At 38.3% G+C, this 27,130-nt stretch overlaps 1 pseudogene; it reads left to right on the top strand.

Annotated features, from left to right (window-relative positions):
- The first annotated feature begins 15,304 nt into the window (after positions 1–15,304).
- Positions 15,305–16,230, top strand: LOC117028838 (40S ribosomal protein S25-like; annotated as a pseudogene).
- Positions 16,231–27,130: the final 10,900 nt, after the last annotated feature.

Below are 27,130 nucleotides of genomic sequence, written 5' to 3'. Positions count from 1 at the left end.
TGGGCAGTGGCAACCTCAGCCCCTCATTCATCTGATGGAAACTGGTCTGCCCTTTATAGATTCTACCCGGTGAGAATTTCCAACCTGCAGATCACTTATCTGCAGTGATTACAAATTTAATTCCCTGACATCCATGACCCAAAACATGGTGAGATAACCCCATAAAGGACAGGAAAGTAAGAGGCTGGCCATAGAGGTGACACGAAGTTTGACCCAGAGACACATCTTTTTTTTTTTTTTTTTAGTTTATTGGGGTGACAATTGTTAGTAAAATTACATAGATTTCAGGTGTACAATTCTGTATTATATCATCTATAAATCTCATTGTGTGTTCACCACCCAGAGTCAGTTCTCCTTCCATCACCATATATTTGATCCCCCTTACCCTCATCTCTCACCCCGCTCCCCGCCTTACCCTCTGGTAACAGACTAAACAATTGTCTGTATCTATGAGTTCTTGTTTCTCATTTGTTTGTCTTGTTCTTTTGTTGTTTTTGGTTTATTTACCACATCAGTGAAATCATATGGTTCTCTGCTTTTTCTGCAGAGACACATCTTAAGTCCCCTATGCCTGAAAAAGAGGAGCCCAAAGAATCATGTTTCATCAATATTTCTGAACTCCATTTCCCTAGGAACACAGCTACTATTTCTGATTACTTGAAAGGTAATCAGAAAACAAGAGCTATTGAAAATTTTTCTAGACTTTTTTTTAAGTTCTAGACATTTTTTTAAACTAAGGAAGGAACACTTCCCTCTGTCCATGTTAAACTTGAAAATTTATATCCCACTCCTTCGTTTGAGGCAAGAGGCTCTGTATCCTCCATTGCATCCCACTCATGCATTTTAAGACACAAAAGAGTCAAGCAGTGCCGTCTGCCTTAAAGGTTCCCTTTTCCTCTTCTCCTCTCTGGGGTTCATGCCTTCATGAAACCCTAGGTCAAGTTTCCAGCTCGTATGCCCTTAACAAGAACCAGGACCAAGCAGCTATTTGCTGGGCACCAGTGTCAGCTAGAAGACACTTCTGTTATTACTACTTTTAGCATAACTCATATCTAATGATAATCTATATTGATAGAAAACTACTCTTATCTACTACTTATTAACATCATGAGAGCACAATATTTGAAGGAAGGTTTACCGAAACAAAATAATCAAGTATAGCTTATATGCTTAGCATATTAATATAAACTAATTTTAATCACTGTAGACCTTAATCCAATCTTAGTTTCACCTTTTCTGTAGAACAAAGACCTCAGTTCCATGCTCACTTCAGTGTGGAAGCACTTCTGTGTTCACTGAGGCTTATTCCTGAAGTACTATGCAGAACTCTTCCAACCTTTGTCGCAAGTACCCAGGGGGGTACTTTCATTAATTTTTAACAATATGTGATAGAAGGGTACCCAGCCCTGCATTGATACTCTGCTGTTTAATAACTTAAAAATGTATTTTCTACTCTTCTGCACCATTCACCTGCTCCAAATCAAAGACAGCCATCTCTTCCCAATGGAAACTTCTGGGCTTCTCCTCCTAACTCCAGGCCCCCAAACCTCATATCAGCCACAAAGACCTGAATCACTGAATCCCTGGAATATCTCTCTTCATTTGTTCTGAATTCAGGTCTGATTGTTAGTAGAAGAGCAACATAAATACCTAATGCTGAATAGAACAGAAGTCATAAAAAATGTACTAAGTACATGTTTCCTGTCACATCATTTAGTCCCTTTCATTAATAAGTTTCAAAAATCCAAGTCTTCTGCATTAACCAGAAAATGGCCTGGCTGCTTTCTGACAATTTATCTAGCAGGGACACAGAATCCCAATGGCTGCTCTTTTAGATTTCTTCTAAAATACATTTTGACTTTGTCTCCCTCTATTTCTTATCCCATCATTTCTCACCTTTCCCAAACAAAAATCCTTGAGCTATGTGCAGTTATAGTATTTTTAGATACCACACGTGAATTTAATAGCATTTTTCCTGATATCTATAAATATTTGTATCTGTATCAGTAGATCATAGTTTGGATATTAATAAAGAAAAAAATAACCTAAGTATTTCCCTCTGTGTGAAGGTTAGCAAGGTAACACATGTAAAAAGGCATTTAATTAATGAATTTCTGTCATAATAGCAATCACGGTCATCTATCTAGTGCTCTTTCCATTAGCCTATACTGCGCTACTCATAACTATCATGCATCTTAGATTGTAAGCACTCTCTCCATTTCCATGACTACTTGGGGAAATTTGCTTGTCAATACAATAATTGTAACATGATGATAACATTTCCCACAGTTAGATTTAATGTCATGTGTATATATATATATATAAATATATTTATATATATAGATATATAGATCAAAGATATGGATCCTGTCAGAACCAGTGAATCCGTTCAAGAAATGTGTTAGTAATACACAAGACCAGGAAGCTGGGACAATAGTCACAGTTATATGAAACTGATAGACAAGAAAGTGTGTCGAGCCAGACTACACTGGGCTCAGTAAGGCAATATGACTACAGAATAACTCTTTGTCAGGTGTTCTTCAAATACAAATGCTTGGGAACCATAATAATGATGGAAGCGAGTCAGAATTATAGTTCAAGCCTATGAGCATTAATTTGAACATAATAGAAAAAAAATTGATTATTTATTTTAGAATCCTTCACCATATCATTTCATGGAGCTTTGCTTTGGGAAACTGAGACATGAGATCTGGCCCACTACACTTGCCCTGAAAATGCCCAAGAGGAACGGTGCCTCCCCAAATAGCCCAACTTATGCTGGGGTAGAGGAGCTCAGGCAGAGTTCCTGATTTTATAAGGATTTCAATGGACAATAGACTACATGTAATTAAAAACATAAAATGGTGTACTACCAAACAAACATCCCTCCCTGCCACTGCCCCAGCACAAGCTCCCTACATAAGGGACAAACTGACCACTGCTTGGGATCAGAAGTGAGGAAAGCGCAGGGGAGATGTTTGCATCTGCATCACAGAGACACATAATATAAAACTTCAATTAACTAAAACTCAGCTGGATATTTCCTCTCTTACCATTTATTTTTTTCTACTTCCTGATCCCGCAGTCCACTTCAACAATCACTTTAAGCACAAAAGTGGTAAATACACTCATAGAAAGAATGTAACTTTTTAAAACAACAAATCAGGGAGTACATTCTTGAATCTATGCACCTTGGGCCCAATTTCCTACACATTCTCTATTTTCACATTGACAATTTATGTTCAGATTAATGACATCCAAAGTGTTGCAAGATCTTCAATCTTTAAAAAAAGATTCAATATTGTCATGAAACTCTATTCGCTAAATGATGAAGCATATTTAAAACTTTCAAATTAAAAACAGCTGTTTTTTTAATCTCCTTGGTAAGCAAAAATTTTAATTAACCAAGAGTTCACTCTTGCAGCATTTTTATTGATCGTTGCATTCTTTATAAGTGATTTGGAAATTATCCGTTCTTTGGTATAATCTATGTGTCTCTTCCCCTTCATTTAAGTAATCAAAAATTGTCTGCATCCAAAAATGAACTTACACAATTTTAAACAAATAGTTAATATATGAAAGGGTTCCATTTTCAGAAATTTTGTGCTCAAGTCCCAGAGAGAAAAAACTCTCAAAAGGTGTTTTCCAATAAGTTCCAAATCCAAAATAATTTCCTTTCAGAATCTATTTCGTAAAAATGTGACTCAGTCCATCCTTGAAGAATCTCCATAAACCCTCAAATAACATTGTTCACTCCAAATTCCATCAGCGTACTAAATGTCAGCCTTAAATGAAAAGCAGTGTGAGCACTGATTGAGATCTTAAATGATAAATAATATGAAATGATAAGCTATGGTTGTCAAATTAGATATCATTCAGTAATCCTACCTATTGTGCATTTAATATGTCGCTGCCTGATTTATAATATATGTTATCAACAAAAGATCCTCATTTTATGAACTACATACAATCATCAGACATGTCAATTTATAAGCACAGCTTGAATACACCATTAGAGAAAAGCAGAATACACTGAAACCCTCAATTAACAAAACTTTGCTGTGCTCTACTTTTATGAGAAAAGCCAATCACATAAAACCTCAAGGAGCGAACATTTTAAAATCCATTAAATCCTAGGGTTCCACACACATTAAGGCCAAATACCAACATCAATCGTTCTTAATCAATTTTTTTTCAGAAATAGAAAAGTTGTTGTTTTTTCCCAAATAAAACTAAAGGAGGGAATTATTTCAGTTAAGGGGAGGCATGTGGGGTCGGGGAGAAGGAGTTAGTTTCGGAGCTCTGCCCACTTCTACCTTATGGATCAGTCAGATAAGGCTGGGATATGCTGTGGTATCGAGAAATCCCAAAATCTCAGCGGCTTAAGATAGCAAAGTTTTATGTCTTACCTATGCAGGCTGCAGAGGCCTCATCTTGACACTTGCTCCAATTATTACCGTGGAAGGAGAAGAGTAAACTAGATATGCAAGCCTGGCAATTCTGTTTCTATTTCTTTGCCAAAGAAAGTACATAGCCAAGTCTAATCTTAAAGTGGTAGAAAGCACAATCCGTCCAGGGAATAAGACAGTGGTGGACAGGAATCATGACTGACATATGTCAACTAGCCGTGTGAAAACTATAGTGCAGTTCAAAGCCATTGCCCTCCATGTCTTAGTGTTATTCAGACAAGGCATTGCAAGATGCAAATTGATCAAGAATAAAATTATTTCTTCTGTATGATAGATATCTTAGGAAAGTTAAATGGATTTGTAGGTTAAGGAAAGATCTTAACAGGAAGGATTTTCAGAATACTACTTCAGTAAGCTGGAAAATTCAATTAACTAGAACACAATTTCCCAAATATATCATCTAACTTGCACTTATCTCTTTTACATTTTAAATAAATGTCAGCATGCTTAACATAAAACAACCTTCAAAAATTACAAGAGAACTAATACTTCCTCATCTTCTCTTTTCTACCGTCAACCTAGCTATATGGCCAAAAACCAGAAGCAAGTGAAAAAGATTTAAAGAGCATAAGTGAAAACAATTTCAATGGCCATCTATGTTATATAATAGTTATTGCCACCCTTAGGTGAGTATTGATTTAAAAATGTGTGTAAAACTGATTGAGATTATCAGCTTTTAAAGCATGATTATTAGCCTTACTGACCGTCATCCTTTTACTATCATACAATAGACATAAGATTAGAGGCAACAAGAATGATCAAAGAACTCCCAAAAGCAGCAGTGAAAAAAGTGACAACTAACTAAAAAATACAGGTGGAAAACTATCTAGAAAAACACCTCCATCCATAAGGGGTGAATAGTCTACAGTTAGCAATCCACCCTCTGCGTACAGGACAACCTAACAATTAATGTTGATAATGATCACTCTAAGTCATGAACAAAATAGTAAAACTATAATGATCTTGGGGTGCATCACTTAGCCTCATTAGTGTTCGGTTTTATTATTTAAAAATAAGGGAGGAGGAATAACTGATCTCTGGTCACTTTGTGATTCTATGAGGCTATAAACAATTGATCATCGCTAACAAATAGGAACTAGAAACCTAAAGAAAAATAAAAAAAGAAACTGAAATAGGGTAAGGAATTAGGCAAGGAGAAAAATCTATGAAGCAGGTTGTTAAATGCTTATATGATGAAATAGGCTAAAAACACAGTGCATTAGTCATAAGGATTTTGGTTGCAAATAAAAGAAACCCAGCACAAACCAGCTAAAATAAAATAAAAAAAATGTATTAGTTCTCACCCCTGGAAAAGTGGGTTGGAGGTTTGGTTTGAGCCAGTAGCACAAAAATGTCCACAAGGAAACCCAACCTTTGTCTGTCTCTATACTCTGTCTTCCATAATGTCTAGCTCATCCTAAAGCTACAGCCGTCCTGGTTGCAATATGGCTGCCAACAAATTCCAGGGCTACATGCTGTTTTGTCCACATCTAACATGAAAGAAATGGCATCTCTAGTTCAGCCTTCAATAAAAAAGGCCTGAGATTCACTGCAATTGGTCCAGACTGGGTCTCACATTGGTTCTTGAACCAAACATTGCAGTCAGATTATAGAGAGTGTTCATTGTCCAACTGATTAAGGACCCACTTCAGAAGCTTACAAAGGGATGACCTTCCCAGGATGCATACAAGCCACAAGGGGAAGAGTAGATAACTAAATAAAAGGAGGAGTACTGGAAAGAAGAGGAAAACGGTGGCTGGCCAATAATAAGAAAATGTCCACTATACATAGAAGGAAGCAAGATAGGAAAGGAGCAATTTAAGAAGTTGTTTTAATTTATTGGGAAAATACTTAAGTTTAGCAAAACAGTGCGAGAGGCACTAACTAGTAGGGTGATACAGAGCAGGTAATATAGTCCCTGTCTTCCGAGTAACTTACAATCGAATGAAGGAGACGTAAATAGTTGGTTAACATAAGGCAGGATAAATTCACTCGTGTGGTTGCAGAAATACAAGGCAAGGGATAAGGGAATAACTTTAAAAGCTCTAAGTTTCAAAAAAAACAAAGCGTAACAAAGCACATCCCAGAGTATTTAGAGTATCAGTGAGACAACCATTTGCACTTCCTAGAACATAAATAACATTTCCCAAAAGTAAAATGAGGCATAGATCATGTCCAGCTATTAAAGTTCAACAGGACTGTCACAAAGGGTAAAAAGCTGTCAGCTTATTTTGATCCTCAGAAAGACACTAAAACAAGTGTTAAACAATTTCCAAAATCCTAAGCAAAGAACTTAAGAGTCAGGCCTCTTCCCCACTACTGTCATACTCTTGATGAACTTCAGTCATTGGAGTCCTAGAAACTGAGGCTCTGGGTACGTGGAGGACTTCCATGCAAATCCAGCAAACATTTCTGAGCACCTACTATGTCACAGGTAGCTAAGAATAGCAGGGAGATACATATAAAAAGATCATCTCTATAGAATGTTTTGAAGCAAGTTTTGAAATAGCTGGAGTGTGACTAACAAAACACTGGCCCCCACCACCTCCACTTTCACCCCGAGCAAACATCCAACTTCAGTTGTCTTCTTAACTAGGGGAACATTCCATTTATATCATACTTTTAATTCCCCACCTTCCAAAAATTCCAACAAAATGATCAACAGAATACCAAACTAGGGGACATTCTGCATAATTGCTAGAAACTAAAGAACATTGTATCCACATGACAGAAACATCGGGAAATTTCTGCTGGATATTGTGCAGACAAAACCAGATTGGCGCAAGCACCAACCTAACCCACAACTCCTTGTGTGAGAAGAAATTGTTGGCCAGGAATGTAACTGGAGATGTGTCCATGAGAAGCCCTAAATCTGAAATGTATAAACCACCTTCCATAAAGATACACAGAGAAAAATCACAGGATATATGTAACAGTTCAGAAGAAGGGCATCATGCTCAGAAATCAAAGCAATGTCCTCCAATGAACTAGGAAAACTAAAAGAAAACTTCACAAATCTATCATTTGTATTAACAATAATCAAAGAAACATTGCATTAAAAAAACTAGGGCAGGTAGCCATTCGAAAAGGGTTTCTAAAATAATAAGAGACCTCATATAATGAAAACCATAAAGTCCAAATTAAATACTACAGTGGAAACGTGAACAATAGATCCGCTATTTCAAAAAGTCAACGTGAAAAAAGAGAGATTAACAGATAAGAGGCAAGGAAGACAGATCCTAGAGATCTAATTCATTATAGTAAGAACTCCAGAAGGAGAGATCAGAGAAGAAACAAAAATCAAGAAATAATAGAACTTTCTGGAGCCGAAGAATAGACCGAGTATTCACATTAAAACATTTTACCAAGTCACAGGCATAATTTGTTAAAGGATATTGTATTACTTTGCTAGGGCCATCATAACAAAATTCGACAGACTGGGTGACTTCAACAACAGAAATTTATTTCTCACAGTTCTGGAGGCTATAAGCCCAAGATCAAGGTGTTGGCAGGTTTGCTTTCTTCTGAGACCTGTTTCCTCAGCTTGCACCCTTGTAGCTGTGTCCTCATATGGACTTTTCTCTATGCATTCACATGTCTGGTGCCTCTTTGTGTGTCCAAATATCCTCTTTGTATAAAGACACCAGTCAGAATGGATGAGGGCCACCTCACAGTCTCATTTTAACTTAATGCCATCTTTAAAGGTCCTATCTCCAAATACAGTCACATTTTGAGGTACTAGGGGTTATGGTTTCAACACCTGAATTGGGGGAGAAGGGACACAATTCAGGTTATAACAGATACCAAAACCAAGATGTGTCCTGGTCATTTCTTTTTTATTTAAGTTTTTTGTTGTTGTTGTGTTTTTTTTTAACGACATTGTCAGAGCAGAAAAAACAAGTAACGAAAACAATAAAATCAAGCTAATTTAAGTTTTTCACATACATTGTTAAGCACCAGAAGTTTGAGCAGCCGGATGGCTCAGTTGGTTAGAGTGCGAGCTCTCAACAAGGTTGCTGGTTTAATTCCCGCATGGGATGGTGGGCTGTGCCCACTGCAACAACTAAAGGTTGAAAACAGCGACTGGACTTGAAGCTGAGCTGCACCCTCCCCAACTAGACTGAAGGACAACGACTTGGAGCTGATAGGCCCTGGAGAAACACACTGTTCCCCAATATTCCCCCCCAAAAAAAGTTAAAAAAAATTCTAATCAGTAATAAAGCCATCTAAATAATTGTAGATACAGTGTCATAAAATGTAATTTAATTTTTAAAATAAGTCCTTAAATAAAATAGCCATGATATAAATATGTAAACTAAAAATCTGCATCTAACATACCAGATCATAACAAGGAAACCTAGAAGAGGGAAATAAAAGAATGCTAAATGAGTGAATAACTGATTTAAATATATTGTAATTAATGACATATACATTAGTTATATTGAATGAAAAAAAAGATAAAAACTTTTAAAATTATTGGAGTAGCAAAGAAAAATATGCCATATGGCAAGAAAAAAGAATTCTTAAAGGAAGAACAAAAACCCAAAAGTATAAAGTAAAATTACAGTGAACCAAACCTATCACTTGAAGTAATAAATACGAATGGATTAAACTTCTTCATTAAGACCCAGGAAGAAATCCAATAAGGGTTTCTTCTTTCTGCTTTTCTTTAGTTTCCAAATTGACTTCAATAAAGATGTTTTAATTTTATAATTATAAAATTGATAAATATCTTTACAAAATATACTTTAGAAAAAAATACTAACTAGACAATGGAGTCTGTTTTGACATACCCAAAGATTGTATTAATAAATTTGCCCATTGTTGCTATGTCAACTAGATGCTGGTGGGGACCACACTGCACAAGCTCAGACTGCCCCTTCCAAGGCAAATTGCCCCATCCACAATCCCTATAAAGGACCCTTGCTCTGCTTTGACACTTACTGTCTCCCCTCCCTCCTCAGCTCTCCGGCCGGAGTGGCTTACCCAAGGTCAGCCAGTCCACCGGCTTGCTTACGGCCTGGTGGGAAAAGGTGAGCTTGAGCAAGTAGATTCCCTCTCTGGGATTATTGGAGCTGGAAGTATGGGAAGAGAAGTCAGTCAGCAGTGAGAGCCAGAGTCACAGGGCTCCTGACAGCTTCCTGGGTAGCTCTGTGACAAATTCTCCCTTTTCCAGGGGCAACTTGAGCTCTCTGTGCCAGCAGCCGAAAGAGCTGAATCAAAATATGATGGGAAAGTGGAAGAGCCCACTAATTAAGTGATCTGCTCCACATCAAATTTAAAATTTACTCAATTGACTGAGTTGATTCATTTTTAAGCACATTGTGAGGATGTGATTCTTACATCATACTGAACAGCTACTTATTAGAGTTCTGCCTAATAAAATACGCCAAGGAACTCTGTGTTAAAATTGTTTAGATAGAATGACTAAAACAATTAACAAGTTGCTTAGTGTTTTCACATCTATCTGACTGAACATGCACATTCCTCTCTCCATAGATAAAATCTATACGGTCATTTTTATTCAGGTAAACACTTTTCAGGTCTGTGCCTGTTGCAAATTTCTCATGCTCTCTTTTGGGTTGAAGGGATGATAATACACTGAATTTAATTCCTTACAATAAAAACTTTGCCTTATGTTTCATGATATCTGAGTGTTTTTAAAATGGTAGTGTTTACCGTGTTTACCCAAAAATAAGACCTAGCCAGACAATAAACTCTAATTCATCTTTTGGAGCAAACATTAATACACGACCCGGTCTTATTTTACTATAATATAAGACCAGGTCTTATATAATACAATATAATACAAGACCGGGTCTTATGTTAATGTTTGCTCCAAAGGACGCATTAGAGCTGATTGTACGGCTAGGTCTTATTTTCAGGGAAACACGGTAGTTACTGTTTTTCAGAATCAGCCATCGTTGTCATGTTTCTTATTGGCTATAGATATGATCATTAAAATTAAATAAAGTACTTGAAGCCTATGTTTGTTTGAGGCCTTGCCAGTGTACCATGTAGAACCTGTTTGTTAAGCCAAAATTCTGTAAGGGGTGCTGTCGTCCTAGTTTGCTAACTTTTGAGTAGCAGAGTCTTCACTAGAATAATCAAGTTTGGTCAGCCATGTATAGAGCTATAAAGAAAAAATATTTTAAAAAAAGAGAAAAAAAACTTTGTGCTTCTGTGAAAACAATGACATGATAGGTGGAGAATGACTGGACTCACCCTATGTTTTATTTATTCAACGAATACATGAATATGTGCATAAATGAATGAATGACAAATTTAATAAATGAGTAGATAAATGAATATTAAAATGAAATGAAAACTTTACCTTTCAGTTAAACAATTATAGAAACAGTGGATTACTGTTTCTGAAGTATTAATGAAATTAATTTCTAACTCCTCAAATTGGATATAATAGGGGGGGAAGGCTTCGATAGAAGAAGGTAAAAGATAGCCTTCCTTTCAGTTAAATATTTTCCCTTCTCAGTTTATGCTGACTCTTTTCTGTATGTTTCACATTGTTCTGGTCAAGAATATTTGCTTCTTAGTACTTCAGAGCCTATGTTACCAATAGTAGAAAAAGTTTCTCCTTACGCACTCGCTCAGTGTGCACTATAAATGAAGTCTTTAGCAACGGCACTTGTAAAAAGAGATTCTTTCATTAAGTACTTTCCAAAATGCCGACTATATTCTTAATTTATTTCTCTAGGAATTGTTTTTCTTTCTGTTTCATGTTGTCATAGTACTGTTCTCTCTCTCTCTCTCTCTCTCTCTCTCTCTCTCTCTCTCTCTCTCTCTCTCTCTCTCATATATTTTCATTGCCATAGCAAAAGAATGAGATTTTATATTCAGGTGCTTTTTTCTGAGCAGAAAACAGCTTCTCCTGTTGGATGAAAACATAGTCACTTTATCACTTTCTCTGCAGTTCCCTTAAACATTCACTCCCCCTGAATTAGCTGCTCAGAAGGTTGACTGTATAACTGTTTCAGTATTGATATTTGAGTGTTTTCATTCTACCATTCAGCCTTTTGGTAAAAATTTATCCTGTAATCTATTGTGCCTTTTTGTGCCTTATTAAATTAACCTAGAATATTCTTCCATCATCAACTCTTTGAAACCAGGAACTTCATAGTACTTAATAGTATCTTTTACGTATGTGAATTTAATTAAATTGAAATGTTTGGGAAAGATGGAAAATAATATAGGGTGTAAAAGAAAGTAATCAAAATATTCAATACATGGAGAAACACTAGATACATGAAATAGTAAAAATATTAATAAATGCAGTCAAAAATATAATTTAACTTCTTATTACATGGATTTGGAGACATTAAGTGTTAAATCACATCTCTTGAAATGTAACTTCACAGAGTAAAATTCTAATGTAAACACAGTTATTTTGGGGGTTTTGTTTTTGCACTTCAGCTGTATGGTGGGGTCTGATCTCATGGATTGGCCTGGCTAGCCAAGAAAAAATGAGATAGAAACTGATGCAGGGAAATATCTTGACAATGAGGCCTGCCATGTTAGAAAAAACATTCTGAAATTGAATTGTGACAACTATCAGCTCCTGGGGACATAGAAAATTAGTTTGCTCAAAATTCCAAAAGGCATGCTCCAGTAAGGCGGTTTCAATCAATGCAAAGGAAGGGAGATGGGCTCACTAACCTGCCAGGTCTATTCCCTTCTTTATGCCTCTGAACGTGTCTGAAACACATTAAGAAAACATTTATGTGTCACTTGCCTTGAATGCAAAGGCACACACTGCATCTCCCACACAGTCCATGCAGGACCTTTCATTTTCAAGTTTACAAAGAATAAAATAAAATTAGAGTTTGTCACCTTTAGAGGGAAAGAAAACAGACTCAGTCATCAACGGAGAGGAACCAGAAGCAAGAGTGCGTGCGTGGCAGCCTGTTCTTAGGCACAGCCAGGGATGAGGTTTTTCACACACAACAGGAATGACTTCTAATTGATCTTGGAAACTTAAACTCTATCGCCTGACTCTGGAGTCATAAAGCCCCACAGACTTTGGTCACAACATCATGGCTTGTGGTGGTTACCCGGCAGTGAACTACATTCCTGGCTCTCCCCTACCCCAACGTAGTGAACAACCTCATCTACTCAGAGTCCACGAACTAAGAATTTTGGACACTTCAGAAAGTAATTTGAGCTGAAACTTACCTTACATATGAAGAATAGATTTCTAAGATATTAGCATTGTAAACAAAATCACAGCAAAATGAATAAATTTCATGGCACCGGCAAGACCACAATAGCCTTTAAGGTCCCCCTCAGCTTGACTTAATCTTAGACAGGTTTCTTCCTGGTTATAGGCCCCTGTCCATCCCCTTTCCCTAGCGCATTTATTTTAGAAAAAATGGAATTTTAAATTATTTCTCTGACCCTTTAAGATGTAAATCTTCTACAACCCAGACATGTCTTTCTCAAGGACCTGGAAGTCATCCCTTTAAATGTCATCATCAAGAAAGATAGCACCCCTATTATATCCCAGTCTCTGTGGGAGGGTAGGAGCCTAATTTCCATCAATGACAATTAATAAACAATTCAATTAGTAAACAATGACAATTAGTTAGCCCTAATCACATTGACCAGTCTCTCCCTTAACATCCTCCAGTACTTTGCATTAGTTCATCAAAAGGTGGCAGTGTTTAAAAATCCTTCCACCTTTTGTTTCAGCAGACTTGACTCTCTCTCTCTCTCCTATTGCAATAGTTTTGAATAAAGTCTTCTTTCCCTCTTTAATTGACCCAGTGCAATTTTTCTTTTACAAACAATAGTTGAATATCCCATAATCCACTATCCCCATCTTCCGTATTTTATTGAGATCAACAATATTCCCAGCTAAAAGATTATGTGTTCCAGCCCTCCCTGCAACTGGATGTGGCCATCCCTGTTCCAGCAGCCATCTTAACCAGAAGTTCTGTGCTCAGAGGTTCAGGCTGAGGAAGAGGGAGGACTGAGTCTGGGAGCTTGGTAAACTTGTGGAACTGTCATTAAAGCCTCAACTGCTTATTCCCTACTTCCTTTGCATCACAGAGAAATACACTTCTCTGCTTAAGACACTGTGGATAAGGCAGTGGGGAGGAGGAGCTCAAGCTATTTGATAGGATAAACTTTTCATGTTTCCTCTAAAACCTCAAAAACATCTATTTTACATATGTCGTAGGTCTTGAATGGATATTAAAGAAGATCTCATCCTCACTGTCTATTTTACAGATGAGAAAACTGAGGAGTCCCAAAGATTGCAATCAGCTTAACTAAAAATCATTTATATAGGCCAGCAAATGAAATGCAAATCATCAGTTTTTCCCAGGGCCCAGCCAGATGCCTGACTCACTAAACACTCCATGTGTTTAGTGAGTAAAAGAGCATGTAAACAAACTATTACAATTCAGTATGATGACTGTTATATTAGACAAAGAAATAAACTGAAGCACAAGTACAGAGGCATGTGCCACTAATCACTCTACTTGCTAGCCATGTGTATACCATCTTTAAATTTCGAAACTCATGTTTAGAGACGTATTTATTTTTAATTCCTTAAGTTAAATTTTTTACTAGCAACGGGGCTTCATATTAGTGATTTTTATATTGATCCCAGCAGGTAGTTTGTCTAATGCACAGAGACTGGCTAAAGTATTCATTGGGCCCAATTATCTCTATAAGAACAGTGCTATCTGAATCCCAGACACCCTTCTTCCTGGGGGTCTGTTGCTCAAAGTCTGTGTGAATTTATGGCAGTGAAATGAAAATATTAAATCTCTCAATTGGATTAGTTCTGCTGTTGCATGTAAACCCACACTGAATGTGCCAAACCAAAGTGTAAATTCTTTCATATGCCAGATTTTCAGTCTTATTGTCGATTGCATTTTAAAATTTACAAATACTTAAAAGTCAAAACACAATGCAAACTTTTTATTAAAGCATGAGTTATATCAAATTAGAAGACTGTTTTTTCCCCCATTTATTTTCAGAGGTGTTAATATGCAGGAGACACTATAGGGAAGTTTCCTCCTGTCTCTGTTACTTCGTTTTCATGGACCTGTTTCCTCATCTATATGACAGTGTCTGACCAGGTAACATGTCAGGTCCTGTAGGCTCTGATAGTCTATGATATTATTATTTAACTTCTACACTGTGGAATATGGGGATTGCTTATTTCTCCCTTACATGCCATAGAGAAAAGAAACTTCTGCTCTAATTCCAAGGAAGGAGGGTACAGGAACAAACACTTGGGTTCCCTCTCTCCACTGGCTCACTCAGTCCCTCAGTCCCTCAGTCACTCACACAGTCACTCACTCACTCATTTACTCCTCCCAATAGGGGGAGGAGTCATTTACCTGATGGGTAAGGCAAGGAGCATCTGAAATCCACAGGACCCTGTTTACCAACGGTAAGGTCACAGCATCAAAGATTGCATTAGCCAAGGCTCTTGCTGTCTTGCTGTCTTGGCTCATATGAGGTGCCTCATGCTAGGTGCTCTGTGCTTCTCTGCCTCCTCCCTAAAACAATATCTTTCCTTCACCAAGAGATCCAATAATCTCTAGCTTCTCTGCTAAGGACTGCTAGCAGAGACTAAGGACTGCTAGTTGAAACTGGGGTATGAGATAAGAGGCCAGTCCACCAACCTCTCACTCAGTTTTCCTTGTATAAAGCTAATACTTTAATCCATATTTGATAACTAGTATCCATTATCAGTTATTGAGAACACCACATGTAATAATTGTTCCAGAAGAAGTGCCCAAGCTGGTATCCTCTGCACATTTCAGAAAGTCAGGACATGACCCTATCATAGAGAAGGGGATATGACCAAATTCTGGAGAACAATGGCTGGGCCTGGAAATCTGGGCAACATGTGGAATAGGGAAGAAATTGATACATGGTGAGTCAGGAGAAGGCAAAGAGGAACCAATCTGAGTGTAGTCCATCGTGTGATGATGTCTATATCATTTTCCAACTTTGCCCCAAGGGAAGAATTTATACCAAATATTCACCAAAATAATACATTTTAAGAGTAGGGCTAATGAGTAACTTCCATCATCCAGGAATCTGCAAGAAATAGTCAGCTTTTTGTCAGACAACTAAGCGAGGTTGCAGTGGTAGCAGGTGATCTCTGAGCTTCACTACGCCGCCCCAGGATGACAAGAAGAAAGATGCCGGAAAGTTGGTCAAGAAAAACAAAGACCCATGAAGAAATCTAGGGGCGGCCAAAAAGAAGTCGTCCAAAAACGAAGACCAGGACAAGCTCAGTAACCTAATCTTGTTTGACAAAACAACATATGACCAACTGTAAGGAAGTTCCCACCTATAAAGTTTATAACGTCAGCTGTTGTCTCTCAGACTAAAGACCCGCAGTTCCTTGGCCAGCACAGCCCTTCAGAAGCTTCTTAGTAGAGGACCTACCGTGTTTCCCCAAAAATAAGACCTAGCTGGACAAGCAACTCTAATACGTCTTTTGGAGCAAAAATTAATATAAGACCCGGTCTTATTTTACTGTAACACCAGATCTTATAATATAATATAATATAATATAATATAATATAATATAATATAATACCGGATCTTATATTAATGTTTGCTCCAAAAGACGCATTAGAGCTGATTGTCCAGCTAGGTCTTATTTTCGGGGAAACACGGTATTAAACTAGTTTCAAAGCACAGAGCTCAAGTCATTTACACCAGAAACACCAAGGGTGGTGGGGATGCCCAAGCTGCTGGTGAACAAGCATGAACAACAGGTCATACCCACTGTACATTTTGAAAAATAAAACTTTATTAAATCAAAAAAATAAAAAAAGAAATAGTCAAACTATTTTTTCCTTAAGACAGTAAATAGATAAAGGAGTCTGCGACAGTCAGAAAGGAAGCTCTCTCTCCTTCCCTGTTCAGCAGCGACGGGAGAGGTTCAGCAGTTAGCCATGTCTCGAAGCAAGTACAGGAGCAGAAGCTATAGCTGGGAGGGGCAGATCAAATATGGCATGTGTGTGTGTGTGTGTGTGTGTGTGTGTGTGTGTGTGCGCGCGCGTGTACATCTCCCAACAGCAGCAGATGTAAACTTTGAATTCTGAAGACATTACTACTGAATCTAATTGTGGATGACATTATCTTGCCAAGTAGATGTTGTTCTCAATCTAGAGCCACTATTTGCCTTCATACAGTGGGTTTCATTACAGGGTTAAAAAAAAAAAAAAAAAAAAAAACCACACACAAAAAACACTTTTGGTTCAAAAGATCAAATCTGGCCCCACAAAGCTGCACTTTAAAATCCCTAGCTCTTATGCATTCAAGATTGGCCTCTCCTGAGCAAATCTCCCCCCACCCTTATTGCAATTCTGTGTTCATGTGAATAAGTTGGCCACAAAGTTGCCTCTGCACTAGAGGACAAATTATTGCAACTGAACTGTCATCCCTTGTCTCAGTGGGCATCCAACAAAGGCCAATCCTGTAAATTGCCAAGGAAAATACATCTTTTCTACCCCTGAAATCACTTTCATATTTATACTAGTAAAAGATTAGCCACCAATGAAAAGATTTTGTCATAGAAATCTGCATCAACAAATCCATTTCCTGTCCTTCCTTTTACACACTTCCTTTGCCTTTGTAAAATCTAAGACACAGCTGATGATTTAAAATAAAATTGCATATATGTATATATATATATATGTATATATATATATATCCTTTATATAAAAGGATATATAAAAGGATATATATATCATTTTATTCCTATGAAAAGGTGCTCTGGAGAGAATAAGATGAGTTGCCTAGTAGCAGAATAAGTAATCTTGTTTGAAAAATAGGCCTTGTGTCTTGCACAGAGGCAGCTGATAAATTAAAACAAAACAGAGGAATTAAGTATAAGAAGATACATAAGTTAATGCAGCCTAAAGGCAACCTCAGCTTTAATGCCAAAAAATTATAACATTTTTACAAGTTTTTCCCTGCTTATTTTACATTTAAAAATGAATAGCTAACATAGCAAAAGCAAGCACCTTCTTGCAAAAACATATATAACAAGGATAAAACAAGTAGACCTCTTTTTTTTTTCACTGATGAATCAAATTCTAAGCTACAGCAATTAATTGTCATTGAATAATCAATACCCAAGACTGATTTGCTTGGACACTTGTGAAACTACTTTGTTTCCCTGAAAATAAGACCTAGCCGGACAATCAGCTCTAATGCATCTTTTGGGGCAAAAATTAATATAAGACCCGGTCTTATTTTATTATAAGACCTGGTCTTATCTTATTATAAGACCTGGTCTTATCTAACATAATATAATATAAGAATGGTCTTATATTAATTTTTGCTCCAAAAGACGCAGTGGAGCTGATTGTCCAGCTAGGTCTTATTTTGGGGGAACCAGTAGATTTTGACAGCAGGAGTTAGTGCAGTGTGCTAGTGAGAAATCACAAAGAGAGAACTTTGAGTAAATAGAGAATCAGTGGTTTCATCATGTGTCAACAGAAGCTCAAGATGACTGAGCATGACTAAACAACAGTGACCTGACTTTTTGAAATCCTACAAGAAACATATCAGCAGTTAACTGACAAAATCGTAACCATAACGTCACGTTCTCATGACTGTAATCATTCAGATACATCCAATCTCAAAAGACAGACTCTGTGTATATGCCTCTTCATCATTAGCCCACTTTACCTTTAAGACCTGAGGCTAATTTCTCCCAATGGTGGAGGTCAGTCAGTAAGCGACACCTACACTATCTTGCATTAATATTGTCATCCATTTAAAATGGATCTCACCAATTAATTGTGAGGCCTTGTGGCCCGAAAGTTATAGAATCTCTCTCTCTTAACCAAGCCTCCCCAGGAGCAACCCTGCAGCCCCTTTTGGAAATAGAGTTATGATGTATAAAACTCTATTATTTTATTTTCTACTTGAAAAGTAGGGAGAAAATATTTGAAGGCTGAGTTTCATTAAGCAAATACAGAGTGGTTTAAGGTTCCAGAAAGAAGTGCAATGCAGTTTTAAGTACTGTTTTACATGTCAATAAATGTTGAAAGCTAAATTTTTTAGCGCCGTTTTCTAGGAAATCTACAGTTATGTGACAATTCAGTTACTCAATTACTTTTACAGTGGAATGGAATACTTTTTGAAGTATATCTCTTATCTCAATCACTGAAAAGAAGTAGATAAAATTTGCCTACCCAATCGTCTTCCCCGTCATTCTCCTCTGGCCAGTTCCTCCGTTGCAGTCATTGCCTTTAGTGTCACCATTACTCTTCCACATCTGATACTGAGGGAAAGAGAAGAGATCAAACTAATGTCTAGCCAATCACAATCCATGACCTCTTCAGGCCAACTGAGAAAATCCACCCAGAGCAAAATCCTCCTGGCACCTGGAATTTTAACTTAGGGAGTAGCACTTAGATATGCTGGATAGCGCCTTGCAACTTGAAACAGATTTTGTTGGCAACAATCACTTGTCTCCCACCCTTTCATTGTAGCTGGAGACGCCAGATGTCACTCCAAAGAAAGCAAGTAAATGTCAGCTGGGCCACATTCTCTATGTCAGGTATACACCAGGACCACCCTCCCATCTGGACCCAAGGCTCTTTTCTCTCATATATTTGGTTCTATGATTCTCCTGGATTCAGATCCAGGTTCTCGACATCAGCATTGAGAGCGTCTCTTTGTGACCAGTTTGAACTCTGATATGACTTATTATCCTCCAGCCTGATATCCTACTCTATCCTACTCAACGTCACCCCTAGCCATGCAGGCTAGCCCCCTCTCTCTACTGTTCCTCCAGAAGAGAAGGAGTGCACCTTTCCTGCTTGAGTTCCTAAACATCACATCTGTTCGGATTCTCTATCACTGGGCTCCATCTGCCTGCTTATAGAATACTCATCAGTTTCTTCAGCTGCAGAGGGACTTCCTACCTCGGCTATACCCTTTGGAGCTTATGATTGAATGGGGAAAGCCAAATGCCAGCCAACCTTAGCAGCTAAATCTATTTCCTCCCCACGCCCCACCCCCAGTGACTGCCCTACTCCTGCAAATAGGATAGTCACATGTCTTATTTATATCTTCTTCCTTCCCCATCCTAAGTGTATTCCCTTCCACTTAGTTTGTCACATCCTTTCATAGTTATCAGGCCATGCTTGGCTCTTTCTGTGAAAACAACTGCTCTTAAAATGATACGGATTTCAGGGAATTGAGCAGTAGTCAAGAAGTTGGACATCTTTTCTTATCATAAGTTTAGCTATCAGTGGCACTTCACTGTTTCATTTAAAGTACTAGTTTTCTAGGACATCAAACACATGCATATTCATCAGCTGCTATTTATATGAGATTATCCATGTTTTTGCTTTCTTCCCTAAATGAAGTTAATCAAGAGGATTAGAAAATAGAGCTACCCTATAAAGCCTGAATTTTGTGGCAGAGTATGTGCAGAGCTAGCAGAAGAGACTCTTGCTCTATTTGTTGACCTCTCATGAAGGTACAAAGGAAACTGAAAGCTTCAAAAATTTCAAAGGATTCAAAGTGGTTTGGGAGGAATTTGATTTGCTAGGAAAACTTCTCTAAAGGGAATTGCCTTTTGAATTGTTATATCACATGTACATTTTTACTGCCATTTTTATTCACTCAGTCATCAGAATACCAAGCTAGAGCATTGGACCATTAGACTCAAGGATGAATTCCAAGAAAGCTAGGGAGCCAGGAATGTGCACAATGGGTTTAATGACTCATGGGTGAAGCCAATCACAATCCATGTGATTGGTCATAAACCCATATGGAACCAAAGACACTGAGAATAAATTCAGGCTGCAGAGCAACAGGTTCTGCCAGTTCCACATACCAGTTCAAGCAGCTGACTCAACACTTCCACAGAGCTCACAAAGCAAAAAGTCAGTTGGTTTACTCTATTTCATCTTCCATTTAACCTCTTAAAATCCAGGTATTTTTTAGCATACTAGAACACAAAAAAGTGATTCATGGAAAAACATGATTCCAAAGAGAGAAAACAATGCTCTAAAATACTCAAATACACACATAAATAAAAGGCTGCAATGGTTAAGCTAGGAATATTTGTTTAAAATGAATTCATTACAATAGAGCTTCTAATATAAGCCATGTCGAGTGGTTTCATGGATGACTGGGAATTAGGAATTCTGGCTCTAATCCTGCCTGCAATTCAGGTTCTAATTCAGTCTAAGCAGATCCCTCATGTACTCTGACTCCCCATTTTGGACACAGGTAAAGGAATGTGAACCATCTCAGGATCCTTCTTGAGGCCTTCCCACATTTCTGATGACTTCGCTGACACTTCCACTTGCTATAAAGTAAATTGCACCCCTCTCTATACCACCTCTCTATCCTAAGGGTATTTCCCCCTTTGCATATATCTATTTGTACTAATGGTTTACCAGCTGGTACTATCCCCCTGCCCACTACCTCATATGCTATTATTAAGAGGGATTTATCATTGTTTAGGGCTGACAAACAAATTTTGGCAGGGATCTGATTGGGCAAGATATCTCAAGATTAGAAAAGAAATAATGACTTTACACTGACTGACCAGAATTGTGGTTCCCAGTGACTTGAGAATTCTGATCCCCAATATCCATTCAATTAAACAACCAGCAAAGAAAGAATGTTATACAAAGATCATGGATATAGAAGTCAGAAAGGCTTGGATTCAAACCCAAACTCCGTCTAAATCCACTTTAACCCCTCCATTCAACAAGTATATAATATGTATCTGCTATTCTCCAGACATGGTTCTAGATGCTGGGGATATAGCAATAAACAAAACAGATAAGATAGTTAGAGAATTGTGAACCTGGAAGAAACTTTAGGGATCATCTAAGTTTGATTGGGACACATCTATGCCCATTTGCTTACATATTGTCTCTGACTGCTTGTGTTACAACAGGAGAAGTGAATAGCTATGACAGAGACCATATGGACCAAAAAAATTCTAAAATATTTACTTTACAGAAAATGTTTTCTTTGCAGAAGCAGTTTACTGTCCTTTCTCTAAGAGCTTGTCAATTTTTTAATTAAGTATTGGCTGTATATCAAAGCATTCTTCTAAGCTTTGGGAATACAGTGGTGAATAAAGCACATGTCCTGTCTTCAGGGAGCTTGCAGATTAAAGACACAGGATGAGAAAATAGGCCATTAGTATCCAATAAGGAGTGTAGATCTCTCCCTGTTTTGTTCACTGATATATCTCAAGCACCTAGAATAGTGTCTGGCACATTGAAGATGCTTAAGAAATATTTTTAATGAATTAATTTCATGTTTCCCAAAGGGATTGGCATCTCAACAAAAAACTTAAGGACTTTCTAGACAACTAGAAAAAGGAGAAGCAAATGTACGTGCAAAGGCCAAGAGGCTAGTGAATACATAGAATATTTTTAATAAAGTAGATCAGTAGGTCTCATTGGAATGAGATGGATGAATGGTGAGGAAAGAGACTGGAGCAGTTAGCAATAGACAGGCCCACAAGGCCCATTAAAACATGCTGTGAGCTGGGACTTGAACTTGGAGCAATAGGCAGCCACCAAAGGATTTCATGCTTGAGTGTGATGTATTTAGATAGGCACTTTAGAAAGATCGCACAGTGCGGGAACTAAGGGGAGTCCCAGGGACCAATCAGCAAGCAATTAATAGTTACTTTGCAAAGTGGCACAAGAAAATCTTCCCCTCTAGAAAAAAGTCTAACTCCAGGTCTCCTTAGTGGGTGGTTTCAGGTGTTTGGGTGTCCGTGCCCCTTGGGTTGATGTGAGACACATGATTATACCAGCTCACAGACAGACAGCTAGGAACTATTAATGATGAGGGAAAATGTTAGCAGAGCCTGTGGTATTTTGAAATTATTGTTAGAGTAAATAGAGCTTTTAAACAGGTATCTCAGAAAATCCAGACTTCAGCAAGGGGGGAAGAATGTGTATGTCCTCTGAAAAAATTATCACTTAAAGCTGATTCATGATTCAGTCGGGCCAAAACTCCTCCCATTCATTTGTAACCCAACGTGTGGCTGCTCTCTCTAGATTTTCCTCTTCCCCCACGGAGAGTAGAAGGTGTGCAGCCAGGTTCACAGGTAGCCAGGGAGGCCGCAATGCCGCCAGTAGGGGGCACTATCAGGTAGCACACATTGTCTTGCTCAACTCATCACTGCCCAAGGTCCTGGCATGAACATTGCACATTCCAAAACCCAGGTCCAGAGATGCTCAGACTCAGGGAGGCTGATGCAGGCTGAATAAGTTCACGAAGAACTGAAATATAAATCAGAAAAACAAACTTATTGTTTTACAACGATAAATGTGAGCAGCAGCAGGTTATTAGCATCCTCAGTCTGGTGTGTTCTTTTTCTCTATAGCAAACTATATATACAAGGAGATAAATTTTATAATCATACTATTTTGTGACAAGTATAGAATCCAAACAAAATAAATGAATTAACATGCTTTGACTATGTCATGACATTGGGCTAAGACAGCTTATGATAGACATCTCACTGCGATGATGGTCTTGCCAATGGAAAAGAAACATTTGAAGTCCCTCAGCTAAGACTCCTTCTCCCCTGGGTAGTTCTAGGAGGGCACTTGCCAACATTTGCCTCTCTGACTTTCCATTTCCTGTTCTTCCACTGCTGGCCAACTGCGGTTCTGAATGATAAGTTCTGTCTTTAGATATGTTAATATATTGAATCAGGTTACAGTCCAGTCTTGCTCATTCCATTTAAAGTCATTTTCAAAAGTGACTTTCACGTTTTTGTCCTAGATGCAAAGGGCACATTTATTCCAATTTCTTGGGTGTACTTCGCTCTTGCTCTCCCGTGAAGATAGTTTCTGATATTCAAACGCTTGCCCCTTGTCCCACATGTATCCAGTAGCTGGAAGCAGGACTTGATTAAGATAGGACCTCATGCATTATAGCATCTTTCTTGCTTTTTACAACAGTGAATCTTTCTGCATTTGAAACCTGGTTTGCTTAAGGTATTATTAAAGCATTTATATCCTTTACTGATTAAATTTTAAGATCGCTTGGATGTAAGAGACAGAGATAACACCGCAATTTACATGACGCTTGCTGTTCACAGGCACTGAATTAATGACTTAATATCCAGCACTTCATTCAAGTCTTTAAATACTCTATGATTAAAGTATCATTACCCTCCAAACACGTATAGGGAAATTGAGGCTCAAGAAGGTAAGTGGTTACTGAAGGTCACTCAGTGAGACAGCTGGGATTCAAAACTACGCCCACCAAACTCGAAGCAGGTACATTACCTCCCCATGTTCACAAACATTAAAGAAGAATTAACCTTGCTACTTGTCAAATAGGAGCCTGGCTGTTTTCCATAATCATTGTACTTCTCAACACTTCCCAGAAACTGAAAGAGTAAGCATATTGTATTTTGACCATAGACTATCTGACTCTTCCGATTTGGGTTTCGTCCAAATGGTCCCAACCTGTGGCTCTACATCTTTGATACTGGCAGCCCCCTGGTGTATCCTAGCAGTTTTACAGATGCATCATTGCCCAGGAAAAGGTTGGGAAACAGAACTTTATGCTGTTATGATCTAGCTTCCACTCATCATGCTCTTCCAGACGCTAGTAATCAAACTGAACCAGCTCACCAAAAATTGTTGCAGGCTGCATGGTCCAGTGGCTTCTAATGCTTCCCAGGTATGGCTCTGCTGACCTTCCAAATATCCACTCACCTATATCCCCAGAGTAAAGAAGAATTCATGCTGACTGGTGAGAGAATGATGTTTCATTTATCTTAATACAGGGAGTCCCAAACCAGGTTGATCAGAATCACTTCAGAGATTTTTAAGCATATAGACTGTAGAGCCCACTCCAGGAATCAGTAAATTTAAACAGCTCCAAGGCTAATGGGGAAACTCACCAGACCTAGGATTCCCAGTGCAGTGGATAGATACACCCCTGGGCATTGGGAGCAGAAGACCTAGGTTTCCGTTTTTGTCTGTTACCGCGTGATCTTGGACAAATGAATCAATCTCATAAGCATTGATTTTTCTCTTAAGCAGAAGGATGTTATAAAATACTTATTTCTTGGTATATAGGGGAAGGACTAAATAAGATAATAGGTGAAAGAAAATCGTCACAAATAATGATTTCACTTAATATTAACATACCTCAATAAGAAAGACTAGAGTAAAATGGGCATGCAGTCCAATTTTAGATTCATTTTTGGCACTTAGTTAACGTGTTTCACCATATTCATCCTTGAATTCAATCATTCTAAGTTTATGACAAAAATAACCATAGCTACCCCTTATAAAAACAAATATAAGCATTACTGTTATATTTAAAGAGAAGCCAAGAATCTTGAGAAGTCTTTTTTGTCCTCAAGCTATTAATTTGTCTTTCTTTTGGGAAAGGGTGTTTTGAATTTCTTGCTATCAATCCTTCACTTAATATGGAACTTCATGAATTCCAGCTGTTACCCACATAATTCCTCTCCACATTTGATTTCTGAGCTTTTCCCTTGTCTCTAAATCCTTCCCATATGTTTGTTGAGGGGTCCGGGGTGGGGGGGGGACAGAGGACAGGAGGCTCAAAGCTGCCCTCTGTCTAAGAGCTAAAGTGATATGTGGGAACACGTGACAAGCCTCAAGTGTTCTCTGTCCTCGTACCAGGCCTTCTGCCCTTCAGGCTGCAACAGCCACCTGCTCCTTATTTTCCTGAGCTATTCTTCGATTCACCACGTTAAAAAAAAACAATTATACTTTTTTCAGCCGAAACTGCTCCTAGACCGTCTGCATCCTAGCTTTTGTTTACAAAGCCTCTGTGGTGTTCTTGCCAAGGGAAAAAGAGGGAAAAATACCTACTTCATCTTCAATTTAACCTTTTACAGTCAAGGTCTCTTTTAATACACTAGAAAAATAAGAAACAGTGATTCACATGGGAAAGATATGATTCCTAAGAGAGAGAACAGTGGCTCGAAATACTCAAATACACACATAAATAAAAGTCTGCACTTTTTTAAGCTAGGAATATTTGCTTGAAATGAAATGCATTGAATGTAGCTTCTAACACAAGGAGTATCTAGTGGTTTCACAGCTGTCCTGAAACCAGGACTCCTAGGACTGTTAAATTTTGCTAGCAGTTTTCAGGTTACACCTCAGCCTGCCCATGGTGGATCCCTGTGTGCTCCACCTTTTCATCATGGCACCTGTGATGATGAACCAGACCACCCCAAAATCTTCTGATGCCTTCTCTGACCTGCCCATATGACAGAAAGTTAATTACACTCTTCTCTCAACCATTTCTCCATCCATCTTAGCCCCATCTCACCTTGTTCTATTATAATTATTTGGCTACTTCTTCAGCCTTCCCAACTAAGCTGAGCCCTCCTAAAGGTCAAGATTATACCTTACTAATCAGGATGTTCCCACCTTCCAGCACCCAGCACAGTGCCTACCAAATCCTGGGTGTTTGTTGCTGAATTTCATGAGTGGCTATGTAGGTATGTTTGGAGATTTAAGGAGCATGTTTAAGTGTCAAGTATTTGTGATATATTCATCTTAAATCAGTTTTCCACAGCCCTCACTCTCCCCTTCCTTTCTGCCCTAAAATCTTTTCTAGAGCACGTGAACCAACTCACTTAAGGACCAAGTTCAAACTCTGGCATTGGAATTGTTTGGCAATACAATGAGCTGCAATGTGAAGTCAGGAGAGCTCTGTCACATGAAGTGTGCAAGCTACGACCAATCAACCATTTGGCAGATTTGTTATCAATAAGATTCTCTCCCAGTTCTTTCTATCCTGGTGCCTGCCAGTCATTTCCATGCTGGTGTTCCATCATCACTTTGTACTTAGTCCATCGAAAACAGAATTCACGTCTTCCCCAACTTCCACCAACTTAACTTTCTTGATTTCTTTATTTTTGAAGTGGTACTTTCCCATAGCTCCTTGAATAGCTCAGCATAAGATGCTGCTCAACTGCTATTTCCTCCATAAATTCTTCTATTTTTTTCATGCCTACATTATAACACTCAACACACACTATTATAGGTGCTACAAATTGAAACAAGTGAACATTTTGAGAACAGAGACCAGGTCTCACTCTTTTTAAAAAAAAAAAAAACAACCTCAGTACCTACGTAGTGTCACAAACATAGTAAGCACTCAAAAAGTATTTGGTAAGTGAATCACTGAAAGAATAAAGCAATATTAAGGGACCTGATTCCTCAAATTACCACAACGTGGAACGTGAGGGTCATTGTTGCCCCTCCCTTCAAATCCCCTAATCAACAACCAAGTTTTGCTTATTTCTTTAATCCCTCACATCTTTCCTGGTTGATATCTCCATTCCATCAATCCAGTCTGGGACTTGAATCTCATTCAATTAACTTCCCAGCCAGTGTTCCTGTCATGCACGGACTCTGGTCCCACTCCCCGCACAAGAACACAGGATATGGTGAGGCCAAAAAGGAACACAACAGAACCACAGATAGGGGAGTCCGACCACTATATTCTCGCTGGCAGCTGGTCGAGACACAGGGAGCAGGAGCCGCAATCTGCCTCCCGCTTCTCTGCCAACCACCACACATGATATCTGCAATCCGCCCTCGGCTTCTCTGCAAACCAATCCCCCAGCGTAGCCACGGCAGCCATACTAG

Source organism: Rhinolophus ferrumequinum, chromosome 10 (genome assembly GCF_004115265.2).
Source record: "Rhinolophus ferrumequinum isolate MPI-CBG mRhiFer1 chromosome 10, mRhiFer1_v1.p, whole genome shotgun sequence".
Lineage (NCBI taxonomy): Eukaryota > Metazoa > Chordata > Mammalia > Chiroptera > Rhinolophidae > Rhinolophus > Rhinolophus ferrumequinum.
The sequence above is the reverse complement of the archived record's forward strand: the minus strand, read 5'-3'. Positions and strand labels throughout refer to the sequence as shown.